This window comes from Petaurus breviceps, unplaced genomic scaffold (assembly GCF_028583685.1).
Source record: "Petaurus breviceps papuanus isolate PSGF00001 unplaced genomic scaffold, PetGlider_PUasm1.0 38, whole genome shotgun sequence".
Classification (NCBI taxonomy): Eukaryota; Metazoa; Chordata; class Mammalia; order Diprotodontia; family Petauridae; genus Petaurus; species Petaurus breviceps.
This window is the reverse complement of record NW_027186304.1, coordinates 85,852,237-85,869,397: the sequence shown is the minus strand read 5'-3', so window position 1 is coordinate 85,869,397 and position 17,161 is coordinate 85,852,237.

Genomic DNA, 17,161 nt, shown 5'->3' with positions numbered 1-17,161 from the left:
TGGTTGATTTTGTTGTTTTTTATACTGACTACTTGCATAGGAGCTGAAGACCTTTTGATTGTGAAGACCTAGACACGTGCCACGGGATGATATTCCCAAAGGAGACTTCAGCTGGGGGAAAAGCCAAAAAAGATTTCAGCGAAAAGCTCCTGAGTCTGAAATGAATTTGCATGAACCTAGAACTGCAGTTCTGAGCCATAGATTACATTAAATAAATAAATAAATATATATATATATATATATATATATATATATATATTCAATGCTTTATTTTATAGGTTGATATGTATTTGTATATATATGCATGCATAATTATCATATAATTACTAGATAACAATGGAGAAATTTTTAGTTAGAGGAGGATCATACTCATGGGTCTATATGCATGTGTGCATATGTATGTATGGTATGTTTAAATGGGAATACACACATGTGTGTATATATGTACATACATGTGATGAAGAAGAGGTGTAGCAGCAGTCCCTCTGAACTAATCTTTCAACTGGATGCACACTATCAGGTTGGGTCCCTAGGGAGCAACTTGCTGCAATTCCCTTCACAATTCTAGGAGTAACCATGGAGGGTTGGGATTTCTAGTACTTTGGCTTCTGAGCCCGCACAAGTGTACTATCCATTAGCATCAGTTAGTTTAATAGATAGGATTTACAGAGAAGGTATAGCAAAAATAGTGGGTTGAAAATAATGTGGCCAAATTGGGGTATACCCTCCCCTGGTACAAAAAAGGGGTTTGGGGAAAGTGAACTCAAAAATAAAGTACAAAGGTATTCAGAAACACACACAAAGATGTATGTGTTGATGAAAGCACTCATATTCAGGAACATGTATAGAGAATGCATGGAGCTAGGCTCTGAAGGATCAACAGCCTTCTATAGTCTATAATTGGCACTTTTTCCATCATAAAGGGATCACAATCCCTGAAGCTGCCAATGTCCTCAGGTGATTGTCTTTCTACATACCTCTGTAGATGTTTACTCTGTCATCAGTCTGGTACAGCTTCTGATAGACTCTACTATTAACTCTGGTGATTGATCCATCTGTATTAGTAGACAGAATTTCCTTTCTGAGAGTTCCCTACACCAATGAAATCAAAGGGCTGAATATATATATATATATAAATATATATATTTGTGTGTGTATACAGATATGTATGTGCATATATTTGCATATATGTGCATGTGTATTACATATATCTAGCCCTGTGGTTTGTATGCATATGTAATATGTATTACAATATATGTTATTGTTCAGTTGTGTCCAATTCATCATGACCCCATTTAGAGTTTTCTTGGCAAGGATACTGGAGTAGTTTGCCATTTCCTTTTCTAGTGTATTTTACAAATGAAGAAATTGAGGCAAACAGAATTAAGATTTGAACTCACAAAAAGGAGTCGTCTTGACACTGCTCCACCTAGCTGCCCCATATACACATATATACACATATAAATATGTCCAATCCTTTTATTTCATCAGAATATATAGTTCTCAGAGAAGAAATCACCTCCATCCATACAGATCAATCAACAAACATTGATTAATGTACCAGACACAGTACTAGGCATTGAGGATAAAAACTGGCCAATGACTCTTGTGTAATTTGTAGTCTTAGTTTTGGGCCACTGAAAGCTTAAGTGAGTTGTTCCGGGTCACAAAACTCATATGTATCAGAAGTGGGATTTGGATCCAGGCCTTTCTCACTCTGAGGTGGGCCCTCTACTATATCTACTGCCTTTCATCTATATATCCAATGAGGTAGAAATAGTGATATAAATATAGGTCATATATGTCTGGAAAAGGAGGTAAACCAGTTATATATTAAGAATGAGGAATAGCATATGAACCACCTAAGCATTTAACTAATATCCATTATATGCAAAAACCCAAGCCAAGGCCTTCATTGTGTTGAGAAGCCTGTAGAAGGACACAGGTAAAAATATCTCAAGATGGGAAAGCATAGATGGATTGCAATATGCTGTGTTGAAGGAAATATAGTGACAAGATCATGGATTCATAGAATAATGAAAGTAGTATATTTTGCTAATTAACATTTTGAAATATGGGAACATGCATATTGGTGCTTTCAGTGTTCAGGATCATAACCATGGCAAGCTACAACAAATTTCTGACATACTCAACCATGCCTTGAAAATGATCACTGACAATGACGGTACTCCAATTTAGGTTCAGAGAGCAACAGACTTAGAGTTGGACTTCAGTTATCACACATTTTTTGCCCTGTGGCCCTCACCAAGTCTCTCAGTACCTTCACTGTCATGTCTACAAGAGACAAGATTCAGTGAAAATAGTCCTGACCTCTAAATTATAAGACCTATGTTCCAAATTTGATTCTGCTTCTTACAAGTTGTATGACCTTGGAAAAATCACTTAACCCTCTGGGCCTCAGTTTCCCTATTTTTAAATGAAAAGTTTGGGCCACATATTGAGCTTTTTCATTTCTCTCGAGACTTGTACTGATGACCTTCAGGATTCATCTGTACAAATCTAGAACTCAACAAAACTTTAAAGTAGGCAAAATTGGCAGTTCAAAGAATTTCACCTCCTCGGTCAGTGTCTCTCATTCTACTCTATTCTACTCTAACATATACATATCATCTCTCACTTCACTTCACCTTCATATTGTGTCTTATTTCCCTAAGTCCTACCTCTCAACTAGAGAACCGGTCTTCATTAAGTTGCTAGGTGATATCTGTTTAAGGTGCTATTCCCTCCCACTGCACTTGTAGTTTTAAAATGATCTCTTGGAGGCCAAGAGCATTTAGGTGGTTTAGTGGATAGAGTTGTAATAAGAATGTAAATTTTAAGGATCTTCCCTGCCCCTAGGCTAAAGTGCACCTGGAGCCTGGGGTGGGAGGCTTGTTTTTCAGCAGATACTTTTTGATTGGCCAGTGGGTTAATAAGGTTGTTACATTCTCTGAGCCAGAAGAAGGCTATATAAGAGGCTTTGTTTTGGGGCTCACTTTGAGAAGTGTTCTGTGATTTGATCAGATGAAACTCTGGGAAGCCGTTGTTGAGAGCCCCTGGCTTTGAAAACCCAGATGTTGATTTGGTATGGATGTAATGGTTGGACAGTTTGGAAACTGTCCACTCGATCTGTTTCTCTGTCTTTATAATTCTGTCTGTATATTCTGAAGTTCAGGGTGCTGACCTTTGTCCCCTGAACTAGGTAAAAGATACATATGTTTGACTGATTAAAGGAAGCTTGTTAACCCATTTTGAGTTGCTTTCCTTTATCAAAGCAGATCCAAGCCACCCTGAGGACACTTGGAGTGCTTGCTGCTACAAGAGTGCAGGACTGGAAATCAGGAAGACCTGAGTTCAAATCTGGCCTCAGACACTTACTAGTTGTGTGACTCTGGGCAAGTCACTTAACCTTATTTGCTTTAGTTCCCTCATCTATAAAACAAGCTGGAGAAGGAAATAGCAAACCACTCCAGTATCTTTGCCAAGAAAATCCCAAATGGGGTCATGAAGAGTCAGACACAATTAAACAACAAAATTGAAGGCCAAAATTTTCAGGACCTAGGCAAAGAACTCTTTGAGAATTAAAGTGCTTATCATTATCGTACAACTAAAATTCTGGTTTTATTATATAATTAGGAGTATTTTAGTGTAATATCGTCTTATTTGACCCACACAGCTGAAGGCCAAGTATGTTCAATTACATCCCTCCCTTAGAATTCTTTTGTATCTTAAAGGGATTTGGGGGGTATCTAGTCTTTCTGTCATAGGTTTAAACCCTCCACTAATTAAGTTCACTAATTTAGAGGGTCCCCAAGCATCAGAGTTCCATTTAACCACTTAAGAGTCAGTTTAGCTTTTGTTTTGTTTGTTTTTGCTTTTTGGAGGTCAATTGGTGTTAAGTGACTTGCCCAAGGTCACACGGCTAGTTTTTATGTTAAGTGTCTGAGGTCAAATTTGAACTCAGGTCCTCCTGACTCCAGGGCCTGTGCTCTATTCACTTCGCCACCTAGCCGCCCTAGTCAGATTAGCTTTTACACAGGAACATTTGCTTCAAAAGTATATCAAGAACAAGCATACAAATATGCCTCCTCAAACACCTGATGGAGAATGATCTTCCCTGGCACTGCCTCAGTCTCTGAAGGGGGGGGAGGGAAGGGGGAGGGAGGATTAGGTTCCCAATTTAACTCAGTTTCTACATAGCATGGTCCCACAAAGTTCTATGTCCTCACAGTCACATCCACTCAGCAATCATGACTCCAAGGTACCCATAGTTCAGACTCCCAGGTCTATGGACTCCACCCATTATAAAAGGAAATAGACCCAAACCTGTTTTTCAGGCCACAGTGCCTAAGGAAGAGAGGGCAAGTCCTCTCTTCCCTCCACCCAGCATAGTTCATGGTGCCCATGAACTGGACTTTCATCCTTTGGATACTACTAAAAAAGAGAGCAAGACTATCCCAGCCTAGTAGTTTAAAATTCACATCCTCTTCCAGCTAAGAAGTCACTGGAAAAGGCTGCTCCCACCCATGTCATAAGGGTCTGAAAAATGTTTTCTCCAAGAAGTAGGTCCCTAATGTCTCCCAGGTAGATGCCTCCATCTTAGGTGATCAGAACATGTGTCAAAACTCCATTACATTAGGAAGGAAAACTTGGGTTTCAGACCACAAAGCCCAAGTCTTAATCTCATACTCTCAGCTCCAGAATGTATGAGAAATTATCAGTCAGATTTCTTAAATTCCATAGCTGCTGTTCTACTCTGCCTACCGCTAAAGTCATTCCAAATGCTGGCCTGTCTAGGTCTCAACTAACTGACCAAATTAAACCTATCAAAGGGAAAAGGAACAGTTGAACTAATTAATCAACAAATAAAGCAAGCATTTATTAAACACTAAATATTAAAATTAAATACTAAATATTAAATGTGCCAGGCATGGTACTAAGCACTGAAGTTACAAATGTAATGAGAGGGTCCTGGCTTATGGGGGCCAGACCTTAGAGAATGCACAGAGAGTGGCTTTCTCCACTCTAAGAGACCTTGTGGAATCTTAGGGGTAAGCCTATTCCTTTCCACAATGACTCAGAGGTTTGCACCATATAATAATGAAGAGTTTTGTCATTGACTATTGAATCTAGAAGAACTGATGACTCAGAGTTTGCTGAGCCAGAATTCAGAGGGTACACAAAACAGACAACCGGCAGCTTCATTGCTGTTTCCTGTGTGGCTTCTAGTGAGGCAGGACTGCTTTGACATGTCTCTGGGAGTCATGGTGGGGAAGGGCGGCTGCCCTCTCCCATCTGGCCATGGAAGCTTCCAGCACAAGATCCCCCCTCTGTTCCTTGTGTTTGTTGTCTCCTGATTTTAAGAGAATGAGAATCTCAATAAGAAATTGCCCTGACAATAACCTCATGAGAGCCAAATGATCAGGGAGGCCTAGCAGGCAGGGGCCAAAGCATCATTGACAACATCCACCAGGACCAAGAATAGTGTCTAAGACAACAGCCATGAAGCAACGGCATCAGGCCTGAGAGACACACCAAGCTCAAGTGGAGCTGAAGAGAGAGTTCAACTGGGGAAAGGCAGTTTCAGAGAACACTACCCCTCATGGCAACACTGATCACTAATGATGGACTCCAGAAGTGCACTGAGCCCAGCAGAGAACCACCTACACCCAAGAAGAACTTCACAAGGACTACACAAAATTAGAAAAGAACTTCCTGTACAGGAATCGTGAGTTATCTCTTTGCCACATTTGTCATCCACACGTGTGCTTCACTACCATTGTACATTAGAGCCATCTCTCCGTATGGAAGATGTCTGTGTTTGTGGAAGAGTGAACCCCAGGTTTGAGGGGGGAATGTTTTGTACCATGTATTGTTAGTTTGTCTTCTTAACAAATTCATTTTCAGCCTGGCTGACAAATTTTTTTTTTTGTTCTTTCTGTTTTGGATGGGGGAAGGCAGGGCAATTGGGGTTAAGTGATTTGCCTAAGGTCACACAGCTAGTAAGTTATCAAGTGTCTGAGGCTGGATTTGAACTCAGGTCCTCCTGACTCCAGGGCTGGTGCTCTATTCACTGTGCCACCTAGCCACCCCCAGAAGGTGGGATTTTTAGATGGAACCTGAAAGAAAGTAGGAAGCAGAGAGCAGTGGGACAGCCTCATGGGAATAGAGGATGGCCAGTGAAAATGCACCGAATTAGGAAATAAAGGTTCTTGCTCAAAGAACAGCAAGGAGCCTAGTATACCTGGATCACAGAGTAGAGGGTATGGTATATAAAGTATAAGAATCACTGTAAACTCATGAGGAACAGTACTACAAGTACAGCCCTCAAGGTTTCTCCTTGAACTCTGAGAGTAGTGAGTAGGTAGCACCTGCCTTCTGGGCCCCTCAAGCTGCTCCTATGAATGCAAGTAGATAGATACAAGATATATACAGAATAGATATAAAGTAACCCTAGAGGGGTGAGCACTAGCATCTGGGGAGGGGAAAGGGTGAGGAGACACCAGAAATTCTTCCCACAGAAGATGGCATTTGCGTTGAACCTCGAAAGAAGCCAAAGATCCTGGGAAGCAGAGATGAAGGAATTCATCCCAGTTTGTATAATGGCACATGATTACAGATCACAGATTTAGAGCTAGAAGTAATCTAATCCAGTGATGAGGAAACTGAGGCTCAGTCAGTAAATATTAAAGGCAAAATTTGAACCCAGGTCTTCTTGACTCCGACTCCAACACCGTTCACTGTGCCATGTTATCTAATATAGTATCATGAGTGAGGAACCCAAGCAGACCCGTCTGGCTGGTTAATAGAGCATGTGGCAGAAAGTAATATGTAAGAGGGATATAAAGACAGAAAGATCCCATAAAATGCCATGATAGCATGCATACTCTGACATACAGTCTCACATACTCACATACTACCCAAGAGGGCTGAAGTCTTCCTGGGGGGTTTTGTTGCTAAATTTTGATATAGGCACTATCTCCTTGCAGCTTTCAAAAAATAAGAGCCAGAAAAATTCAAGATTAAATAAAGAAATAAGGATATAAAAATGTCATCTGAAAAAAAAGGTCATTTGTATTCTTCTCTTCAATCACTTTCAATAATCATTGCCGAAAAAAGGCAAAGAATTCAATCAGCATTTTTATGCCAGTCACTGAGCTAGATGCTGGGGATACAAGGACAAAAATGAAACATTTTTCTGGGAAGGAAACAGCATGTACAAAGATGAATACAAAATATATACAGAGTAATTGGTTGGGGATGGAACAAAGAAAAGTCTTATGCTAGAGAGAGCAGGGCTTGCTCTCAGAATAACAAAGGGACCTAAGGTTTCCTAGAGGGAGAAATGAGGGAGCAAGGCAGGTATTGGACTTGTCTATCCAGAGGCAGGAGATGAGAATGTCACACAGGGGAAATGCCAGGCCAGCCAATTGGCTAGACCATAGAGTAAGTGAAAGGGAAGAATGTGAAATGAGTGGGTGAGGAAGATAATGTGAAATCAGACTGGAGACAGAGTTGGGAGCCAAATAAAGAAGGGGTTTATTTAATTTTTACTCTTAAACACAAAATAAAACAAGCATTTCCCATGGAGCAGAACAGATACATGAAACTGTGAATCTCCATTATATAGAGCTTGCTTTCTTTTTTAAGTATATAATTAATTCAATATATAACTTTCAAAACTTTCCTGATTGTGATTCCTTCTGGCCTTCCTTCTGTTCTCTTTTCTTTGGGAGTAGGGAGAACCATATCTGCAGCATTCTCTTCCTCCAATTGAAATTTTTTTTAAATACTTGTAAGAAATATGTAAAATCAAGCAAAACAACTTCCCTCATTGGCCATGTCCAAAAATGTGTATCTCATTCTGCATCTTGAGTCCATTGACCTCTCTATAAGGAAACGGGTAGCATGATTCATCATCCTTCTTGCTGGAGCTATGTTTGATCATTTCCTTGCAAAAGGTTTTAAACACCAGACAGAAGAGTTTTATGCTCTGTTCTAGGGGTAATAGGGAGCCCCAGGAGCTTTTTGAGTGGGCACTGACATGTTCAGATTTTACTTTATAAATGTCACTTTGGCAGCTGTGTAGAGAATGGTTTTGGGGGAGGGGAAAGATTAGGCAGGGTAGTGATTTAAGAGATAATAACAATAGACCAGGGGAGAAAGGATGAGACCCTGAATTAGGGTTTAGTGGGAGAAAAAAAACCTGAACCCTTCCCCTCCTCTGTCTCTTGCCATATGTGTGTAAGTTGTGTATGTGTATATATGTATGCCATGGGCATTAATATGCCCATGTATGTACACGTGTGTATGTATGTGCATATAAATATATGATATGTGTAACTGATTATTCAAAGGTTTGTTGTTCATTCAGTCTTGTCAGACTCTTTGTGACCCCATGGACTATAGTATACTAGGTCATTCTATCCTTTGCTATCTCTTGAAGTTTGTCCAAGTTCATGTTGATTGTTTCTTTTCTAAAATAAAATATTTTATTTTTTCCCAATTACATGTAAAAACAATTTTTAGCATTTTTTAAAATTTTGAGTTCCAAACTCTCTCTTGCCCTCCTTCCTTCTTCCCTTCTCTGAGATAATAATCAATTTGCTATAGGTTATAGATGGGCAATCATGCAAAACATATTCCCATATTAGTCATGTTGTGAAAGAGAATACAAACTAAAAAAAAATCCACAAAAAAATAAAGTGAAGAGTAGTATGCTTCAATCTGCATTCCGTGTTTGTTGTTTCCATGACACTATCCATCTTAGCCTCTGCTGTCCCCTTTTTCCCAACATCAGGGTCTTTTTCAGTGAGTCCTGTCTTTCTCATTATGTGACCAAATTACTAAGGCTTCAAGCTTCAGTATTTGACCTTACAGTGAATAGTCTGAATTAATTTCTTTAAGAATTGACTGGTTTGGGGCAGCTAGGTGGTGCAGTGAATAGAGCACCGGCCCTGGAGTCAGGAGGACCTAAGTTCAAATCCTGCCTCAGACACTTAACACAAAAACTAGCTGTGTAACCTTAGGCAAGTCACTTAACCCCAATTGCCCTCCAAAAAAAAGGCAAAAAAAAAAAAAAGAATTGACTGATTTGATCTCCTTGCTGTCCAAGGGACTTTAAAAAGTTTTCTCTAGCAGTAAGCTTTCTTTATGGTCCAATTCTCACAACCATATATTGCTACCAAAAAAACCAAAGTTTTGGCTATATGGACCTCTGTGGGCAAGATGCTATCTCTGCTATCCAGATTTGCCATAGCCCAAGGAGCAAGTGTCTTTTAATATCATTATGTCAGTCACTATCTGAAGTGATATTTGAGTCCAAGAATATAAAATCTGAGCATAGTTTTTTTTTTTTTTTTAAGCAATCGGGGTTAAGTAACTTGCTCAAGGTTACACGGCCAGTTATTTCTGGGTGTGGTGCTGAGTAATTTCTGGGTTTGGTGCTGAGTATCTGAGCCCGGATTTGATCCAGGTCATCCCGACACTGGAGCCAGTGCTCTTACTCACTATGCTACCTGGCCACCCCAAGAATATAAAATCTGACACTGCTTCTACTTCTCCATTTGCCAGGAAGTGAAGGGACCAGTTGCCAAGATTCTTGGGTTTTTTGATGTCAAGTCAGCTTTCACACTTTTCTCTTTCACCCTCTACAAGAGGCTTCTTAATTCTTCACTTCCTGACATCAGAGTGGTATCATCTGCATATCTGAGATTGTTGATATTTCTCCTGACAACCTTAGTTCTAGCTTTTGATTCATCCAGTCAGGAATTTCATATAATGTACTCTTAGGTACAAGTTAAATAAATAAGGTGGCCTTGCCGTACTTCTTTTCCAATTTTAAACTGGTCAGTTGTTCTGATGGGGTGATGGGATCTGGACACCTAAAAGGAAAAAAATCATGTTTTTTAAAGCAACCAAGTCCCAGAATTTTCCCAAACATTTCAGCAACTCAGATCACTGGCACCTCGGCCCAAGGCAACTGGCCTACCACAGCCCACCTAGATCACCTAATGAGGTTACTTGACATTCCTTTCACTGTTGCTCTAGGCCCACTCCAGAACCCACAACTGGATACTAATCACCCCTTAATCCCATTTAGATCACCTAATTAGCCTACTTGATATTCCTATCTTTATTGCACCTGGCTCCCTAGAGACTATTTACTGCTCCTAAATCCCAACCAGATTCTTTTCCCAGTCCTTTCTGTGTATTTGTATAAGCCTTATCCCCATTAAATAGAAGGCTCACTAGAAACTTCATCCCCTGCTCTTGTCACAGTAAGTCTTGTCTTACTGTCTGACTGAAGAAGGGTTGAGTGCATGAATTCATTCCAGGCAGATGCCACCCTGTACTCTGACATTTCATGGTTCCCAACAACCCAAACCATATCAGTTCCATGTTCTAGTCTAACTTGCTTTTTGACCTGCATACAGGCTCCAAAGGAGACAAGATGATCTGGTACTCCTATCTCTTTGAGGACTTGCCACATTTTGTTGTTGTGATTCTCACAGTCTAAGGCTTTGATGTAGACAATAAAGCAGAAGTAGATGTTTTTCTGGAATTCCCTTCCTTTCTCCATAATTCAGCAAATGTTCGCAATTTGGTCTGTAATTACTCTGCCTCTTTGAAAACCAGCCTGCTCTTCTGGTAATTCTCAGTTTACTTATTGCTGGAGCCTAGTTAGCATAACCTTGGATGTGTAAAATGAGTGCAATCCTTCAGTAATTTGAACATTCTTTGGCATTGCCCTTCTTTAGGATTGGGATAGAAACTGATTTTTTCCAATCCAGTGACCACTGTTGAGTTTTCCAAATTTGTTGGCATATTGAGTGCAGCACTTCAACAGCAACATCTTTTAGGATTTCAAATAATTCAGCTGGAATTCCATCACACCCACTAGCCTTTCTCCAGGGTGTCTTGATTCTGGATCAGTATCTATACCATTGTGATTATTAGTGATATTAAGATGTTTCTTATATAGTTCTTATGTGTATCCTTGCCTCTTCTTCTTAATCTCTTCTGCTCTGTTAAATTTCTGCAATTTTTGTCTTTTATCATGCCCATTTTGGCACAAAACATTCCCTTTAATATATCTCATTTTCTTAAAGAGATCTGTCTTTCCTATTCTATTGTTTTCTTCTATTTCTTTGCATTGCTCATTTAAGAAAATCTTACCTCTCCTCACTTTCTCTGGAATTCTGCATTCAGTTGAGTATATTTGCCTTTTTCTCCCTTAACTTTTGCTCTCCTTTCCTGAGCTATTTGTAAAGCCTCAACAGACAGTCATTTTGCTTTCTTGCTCTTTTTTTTCTTGGGGATGTTTTTTTGTTGCTACCTTCTACATAATTTTGTGAACCTCTGTTGACAAATTCCTCAGGCACTCTTTCTATTAGATCTAATCCCTTAAATCTATTCTTCACTTGCAGTTCATATTCATAAAGGACACTATTTACATCTATTACATCGTGTCTGATGGTTTTCCCTTATTTCTTCAATTTAAGTCTGAATTTTACAATAAGAAACTCATGATCTGAGCCAAAGTCAGCTCCAGGTCTCGTTTCAACTGACTGTATAACTTTTCCACCTTTGGCTGCAAAGTCTATAATCAATCTGATTTCTTTATTGACCATCGAGTGATTTCCATGTGTACAGTGTCTTTTGGACTGTTGGAAAAGGGTGTTCTTTTTATGATCAGTCACCTTGACAAAACTCTGTCTTATTTCATTTTGTTCACCAAAGTAAAACTTTCCTGTAAGTCCAATTATCTTTTGATATGATACTTTAGCATTCCAATCCCCTATGATGAATGTGACATCTTTGCTTTGGTGTTATTTCTTGAAGATGTCGTAGGTCTTGATAGAAATTATTAACTTTGGCCCCTTACTGTGATGTTGAATACTTTGCCTTGGATTCAAATATATCATTTGGTTATTTTTGAGATTGTACCCCAGTACTGCATTTTTCACCCTTTTATTCAATCTGAATTCTACTCCATTTCTTTTTTTTTACTCCATTTCTTCTAAGGGATTTTTGCCCACAATAGCATATGTAATGATCAACTGAATTAAATTCACCCATTCCTGACCTATAGTATGATTTTGAAAGTTCTTGGTAGAGTACTTTAAACTTTTCAGTGGAAAAGTACCTTATGGTCTGATAAAAAAGAAAAATAAGACTGGGAGATTTTTCAATTGAAATTTCCACCCTTCTTTCCTTTTTGAACTGGACAACATCCTTAGAAGCTCATTTTTTAAATGAAAGAATACAATTTGAAGTGCTTTGCATTTTTGTTGATGGACACAAGAATTCAAATAGGGGTTTTTCAGATTTTCCAATAGTAGATCTCCAAGGAAATTCCAACCTTAAGGTTATGTCTATACAATCCTGCTGGGCGGAGGGGGAGGAAACAAAAGCAATGAATCTGAATTTCACAGTTTCAAACTGCTGAGTTCAGGTCTAATGAAGACCTTTGAGGTCTCCAAGCTTTGTTTGTAGGTAAATGAATTCATATTAAACACTTTAGCCAGATCTCCTTCCCTTAGGCAGGGGTATAGAATTTGAGGCCCATTAGGTCCTTGGGTGTGGCTTTTCAACTGAGTCTTAGTTTTACAGAACAAATACTTTTTTAAAGGGAATTTGTTTTGTGAAGTTGGAACCCACAGGTTCCCCACCCCTATCTTAGAATAAGTATCTTATCAGTATCAATTTGTTTTTCATAGACCTAAAAACTGCCTTCCCTTATGGCATTTTCTAAGGAAAGAAACTAGAATGCTGATGGCAAAGCAAATTTTCAAAGAGCCCTATGACTGTATAATAAAGAGAACAAAAATGAGTGCTTTGTTCCTTTTCCCCAAGATTGGGAAAGAATGGCTAGTTGAGTTTTGATGTTAGGGAGAAGGAATTAAAGAAAGGAAGGTGAGGAAGCAGATTTCTCTTCCATCTGTCCCTCTAGTCCTTCACAGGAGAGAAGAAAAAACAAAGAACAAAACCTATAATTTTAAAATAATTTGTGCTCCATAGTACAGCCTACTGTTTGTGGGTTAGTCAATAACTTCAATATAGGATTTTTTTTTTCTTGGCAGTTCATGGATCAGCATGGAAATCCCCAGTGTGAACTGACTATGAACTTGGTGCTAGATTAAATATTAATCTAAAAGGAGAAGTAAGAAAGGGGGTGAGGACAGGACATGCATACTTGGGAAAGAATTGCTAGATGAGGTGTTTTATTTAAGGACAAGAAAATTCCCAGCTGTAAATATTCTTTGAGACAGATTTTTTTTTTTTTAAGGTATGGGATTGATGGGGGACGGGATCCCAATAGGTTCAGCAGGAATTATGATCTTATCTAAGACCAGAAAACCTGCAATATGATCTGGAAAGAATTCAAGGTCTCAGGCTTAATTGGAGTGAGAGTTGTAGAAGTTTATTGTTACGCTTCCATGAGAAGCAGGCAAGAGTCCTTTAGGGGACCTGCAAGTGAGAGGGGTACATGCTTTTACCTTTAAAGGGTAGGGCTGCCATTGTCAGGGCTGACCAGACAGGAGGGGCCTCAGTGCATAGACAAAGGTCAGAGTTGACCAAGAGGAGCATTTGAATAGATAGTTTAGATAAGATTTGGGCCAGGTCGGGAGACAAAAGGCAAGGACAAAGGAGGGTGTGGGCCAGGCCCAGAAGAAATGAAGAGATTAAGTAAGAACAAAGGGATCTGGAGTGTGGGATCTGGAGAAGGGGCAGAGCTCAAGGGTGGGAAAGGACAAATTGCAGTTACAACTTTACAAAACAAAGTGCAGTTACAAAGTCACAGACTGATTTTACAAGTTGGTTTCACTAATTGACATAGACCCCAGGTACCCCATCAGGATGAAATAGGAAGCATTGAACTGAAGTAAGTCAGATCTGGACAGTTATTCTAAAAAATGTCATTAGCAAAAAGATGCATAAAAAACTGAAAATCATACAAGAAGACGCGTAAAGAAAGAAGGCAGAAGAACTATTTTAAAATGAAAGAAAATGCAATGTCATTTAATTGTGGAAGCAAAAGAAATGTTTCTATTAACCAAACAAAAGCAGTTGTCAGGGAGAAGAGATACATGATTTCATAAAATAAATTTTTGCACAATCAATCAGTCAGCAAGCATTTATTGAGAGTGCCCAACACTATACCAGGCTATATGGGATAGCCAGCACTATGTTGTCTAGCACTTTGCCAGACTATGGGAGATACAAAGACAAAAATGAAATAGACCCTGATCCCAAGGAATTTGCATTCTTTCCAGGGAACAATGGCTACACATATAAGTTTAGATATGAAATAATTTGAGAGGACAGATGGAGGGATGTTGGTAGGCTCAGGAAAGGTCTCATGTTCCAAAGGAACATAATAGGGGGAAATTATAGCAAATAAAACAGATTTTTTTTAAAATCAATGTCGAAAATATATAAGAAATCACTAACATTTTTAATAGTCTCTCTACAGTGAATAAATGGACAAAGATTATGAAGAGGCAATTTTCAAAAGAGCAAATAACCATTTGAGAAAAGCAGTCCCATCTCATTGATACTTAAAGAGATGCAAATTTGAACAACCAAAAAGGGACATTTAATTACTTCTGGCAGAATCTCAAATTTGTAGTGTTAAGGTCTTTTTTGGATATTTTTTTTAGATCAATCTGACAGTATGTTGCATTGTCAAAAATAATCATACTTTTTGATTCAACAATTCTATGTGAAATTGTTGTGTTTCCTTTTTTTCCCTAAGAACTATCTTTTAAAAGGTGTTCATAGTGAGCAATATTTGTAATTGCAAAAACCTGGAAACAACCTTAATGTCTAGCAGTGGTAAATAGGAAAATTAAACTTCTCAGCCCATAAGTTTTGTGGGAGCAAGCTGGAATTTTGGTTTCACCCTTCCCCTCCTCTTTACTACTACCACATCAGCATTAGGCCCCTCCAGGAGTCTTTTGACCTCCACCCTTGTTTTATCAGCAGTAGGCCCCTTCTGACCTCCACCCTTGCTTGAGACCTTTTTCCAGTCCCTTGCTTTGGCATCTACCAAATAAGGACACGAGCAATACTTTGGCTCCCTGTCCCGCTTCCCAGCCAATAGAAGATAGTGACAGGCATTTTTGTTTTGGAGTCAGAAGACCTGCATTCAAATCCTGCCTCAGACAAATAATAGCTTTGTAATCTTGAGTAACTCACCCCTTAATGCACCTCCACCCACTACATCCAACACCTCTCTAATGAATCTGCTAGTGGGGGGAGTTTCTACACTAGGAATTCTCCACCCTAATCATATATTAAAAAACAATAAAGGATCATTAATGTTGTGGAATACTGAAAGGCAGCTTGGTGTAAGGTTGGGGTTTAAGTCAGGCCTCTTACATCTACTTGGTTGTATGAGTTTGTACTTATCCCTTCACCTCTCAAAATAGTTGCATTCTGGTCTATCCTAATCAAATAGAAAACTATAATGCGATTTAGGCAAATATGAAGAATATTTTTTAAATCTTGAAAAGTCTTCATGAAATGAAGCAAAGTTCTTGGTTTGTTTTTTAAGTAAAAGAAAAAAAACAGCATATATTATAACCATAGAGGAGGCAAAATGAAAGAGAATGGATGAAAAAATTATTCTGATATTCTTTTAAAAAGGCAGGTCATGTCACCATAAATGAAAGATAACTTATTGATAGCTTTTTTACTCCATTCATATCCACAAAATGTCAGAACTAGATCAATGTTATCAAAGTCAATAGAAACAGGGCCACTAATCCATACATAAGGATGTGAGCCATATATTGACTTAGTTTTCAAATGTAATATTAAGTTTTATTGCATTTGGGGGCATGTATGTAGGGGATTTGATTCTCGAAGAGGACCATGTCATCAGGGTGATGCCATGACACATAAGTGAATTCAATTTAAGTGGGGCAGGGCCTCACTTTCTCCTTAGGAGCCATCTGGGTCCAGTGGCCAAATATAGATCAGGATAACTAGAGATGACCCAGGATTTAGTTGGCCTTTTCAAGCTAAGGTCTTTAACAGGTCTCACTTTGATTGAGGCAATGCCCATTCAGTGATTAAGGCTTAATAAGGAAAAGGGGAAAGAAAAGAAATTCCCTGGATAGAGCACTAAGCTTGGAGTCAGGGAGACTCATCTTCCAATAAGAACCTATGTTGGAAGCCACCCTAGATATGCTAGGGTGCTTGCCGCTACACATTTTAGCTAGAGATAAGAAGGGAGAACATTCCAGGCATTGGAGAATAGCCAGAGAAAATGGCCAGTACTTGTCTTGTTCCTTGAACAGCAAGCAAACCATTGTCTCTGAACTGAAGAGATTGTGGAAAGGAATAAGACATAAGAAGACTCAGCAGGTTTTGAAGGACTTTAAAGGCTTAACATAGAATTTTGTATTTGATCCTGGAGGTGATAGGGAGTCACTGGAGTTTACTGAACAGGGGTTGTGACTGTATAATGAGTATCATAGCAGCATTTGCCTCACAAGGTTGTTATAAAGATTAAATGAGATATTCTTAAAGTGTTTAGTACAATGCTTGGTACATAGCAGACACTTAATAAATGTCTATCCTCTTCTCTTCCTGGTCAAGAACATTTTCAGCACTTAGCATAGTACCTAGCAAATAGTAGGTACTTAATGAATGTTTATTGATTGATTGATTTTTCAATGCCAGGTTAGTGTCTCACCAGGATCATTTAACCAGTTGATATTTCCTCAATATCATCTACAAGCGGTTGTCATCAATTATCTTTTACAAAGATATATTTATTGAGAAGATATAGCAAAAGCAGGAATATGAATACATCCCCTTTTACTGAGGACTGGGCTCAGACTTAAAGTGATAGTGACAAATATTCTTCCCACCACCAAGTTCACTTTAGGTTGCAGCAGAGCCAATGGATGAGTCATTCCTTTGCTTGTAGGATACAATGTCTCAGCTCCCAGGTTGATCTTTTTCTTGGCAGGGTCAAGCAGATCTCTCTACAGACGTAGAGCATACCTAAGCTAAGCTACTAAACCTTTGGTAATTCTTCCAACCTTTAGAAGCTTACACATTCACAGTCTAGTCCATGCCATCTTTATAAACATTCATCTACGAATTGGGAAGAACAAAGTGGAAAAGTGTTTATAGTCATATG